The sequence below is a fragment of the Gavialis gangeticus genome, unplaced genomic scaffold (assembly GCF_001723915.1).
Source record: "Gavialis gangeticus isolate Ggan-Ray unplaced genomic scaffold, GavGan_comp1, whole genome shotgun sequence".
Taxonomy (NCBI): Eukaryota; Metazoa; Chordata; order Crocodylia; family Gavialidae; genus Gavialis; species Gavialis gangeticus.
The window spans coordinates 32,175,496-32,177,708 of record NW_017729031.1 but is presented as its reverse complement, the minus strand read 5'-3'; the positions used below and the strand labels follow the sequence as shown (position 1 = coordinate 32,177,708).

General features: G+C 42.7%; 1 protein-coding gene across 3 annotated transcripts in view; it reads left to right on the top strand.

The window, feature by feature from the left end:
- PDIA5 (protein disulfide isomerase family A member 5) overlaps nucleotides 1–2,213 on the top strand; it is a 159,462-nt gene that overhangs the window by 72,292 nt on the left and 84,957 nt on the right. The gene's annotated exons all lie outside the window — the stretch shown is intronic.

Here is a 2,213-nt window from a genome sequence, read left to right as displayed (position 1 = left end):
TAACCCCAAACTGGGGGGGGGGGGGGGACAGCATGGGATTGGGGATGATTTTACATAAGGGAAGGTGATCAAGTCAGCCAGGCTTATGCCTGTCCTGGTCTCTTTCTTCCAGGCAGGATTTAATCCTGAGGACCCCAGCATCTCTCACTACTTAGTCAAGGTTGTTCTGTCTCACACTGGAGGTTTCTAATGCATCAATCTGTAGATACTTGGCTTCCCTTATCTTGCTAACAGACACAGAGATAGATCTGGCTGCTATCTCACTAAGGCTTAAGGGCAGTTTTATGAGGCTACCGAAGGAGACAATTGTACTCCAGTGCGCTCCTTAGCTACTGTCTTGGGTACTCTCCTGTACTAGAGCTTTTTCCTTTGCACTAAATTCTTAATATCTACCTTTTTTAGATCCATCAGTCTAGATGGTTCACCAGACAGCTGCAAACTGCCTTAGTGGATACTTAGCTCATCTCTTAGCTGCCTTTTTTGACCTCCTGTTGGGCTCTACCTTACTGCTCAGCTGTTCAATTAATGCACTCCACTTGCTGTTGTTTGTTAGTTTAATTAGCTCTTGATTACCCTCCCAGCCTTCTCTGTCATTCCCTGTCTTTGTCTTTGGCCATGAGGTTTGCAATGCCCATGGTGTTTAAATAGCGTTTCAGATTTTTCTTGCTGTCTAGCATCAAGATGTCTCCTTTGCTTCTATCTAGCCATACACCCACACAGTCATGATTAAGCAAGATGCTTGTATAGACTGCATTCTCCTCTGTGTATTAGTTAGGTACCAAAATAAATGATTTGGGATCATTGACATTTGTCTTGCTCTTGTCTGTTAATGCCTTTAAGGTGACCAGATTCTCTCTGACTCAGTCAAGTTCTGTCCCTCTTTAAAATCTGCATCTTTTACAGATTGCCTGGAAATTACTTGCACGGGGCAATGCACAGACAACTAGCAAGCTGCTTTTTTCTGTACAATTCATTGCTTGATCCACCTGCTAAGGCACTACCAGCCCACTTATCTTTTACCCACTTGTAGGTCCTCTCCATTTCTTTTTAAGATACTGAATTCACCAAGGCAGGGATTGTACTTTGTTTGTGTCTACACTGCCTGGTACAATGGCACCCTGATCTTTGATTTGAGATTCCTAAATGTTTCTTATCTATAAAAAGGCCAGTGAAATGTGCTTCCTGGTTCACCAGACCTTGCTTTTTATTCTTGGATCATTTCCCCCAGTATGTGTTGATGCTGTCTGCTACTTCTGTCTGTCTCCCTTTTCTGCTGTTACCAAACTAGGCTTTCAGCTTGGAAAGGAGCAAGGCAAGATAAATGAGTTATCTACTTTCCATGCCCTGTTCCAGGCAGCTGAAACAGTATTAGGTTTTAATCAAACATAGCAAATCTGCTTCGTTAGAGAGAGGCCAGATGTAAGCTTTCTCTTTTTTTGGATGGGGTTTGGACCTAGTGCAGCCAGCTAAATCAATACTGTCTCCAAAGTCTCGATCTAGATGTTCCTATGTTTGGCTCTGCTTTTATTATTAACAGTTTTAATAAATAAAAGGTCAAGTTTAGTGTAGTCTCTGTTTAGCATGTGCTAAATTTTATCCCTTTAATGTACATTCATGGAAGGAAGGAAGACTCTTGTTCTTGAAAGCTTGTCCAACAGCTTGCCTAGCTAAAAATAAGACAAAAAAGCCTTGCTCTTTGGTGATTTTAAAGCACTGAGCCAGAACTCAGGGGATGAGGGTTCAGCTCCCAGCTTCATTTCAGATTTTTACACAGGTCCTTAAGTAGTCATTGAATCTCAGATTCAGGAGGGTAGTTCAGGAGCAGAACCAGGGAAGCCAGTAAGACTGATCACATATCAAAGGTTACATATGTGCTTGAGTACTTTGAACAGGGACCTTTAAATGTCTGTTTTAAAATGGGAAAGCATCATTACTTCTGTCTCACAGGTTATTGAGGATAAATTCCTAGGTGTTTGGGAGGTGCCCCCAGGGGTACTGTAGATAGATTGAGTGTGGGTCTTGTCCCATGGCCCCATGATCGTTCCTGTTGGTTTGCTTTGGTAGAAGAGCAGTGAATCAAACCATATAACTTTCTGGGTTGTCTCTACTTTCCTTTTCTTTTGCAACGTATGTACTGGCAAATGCTAATGCAGTGAGAATGGGGAGCTTCTTGCTGAGCTGGCTAAAAGGGTAATAAACCCCCCCCCCCCCCC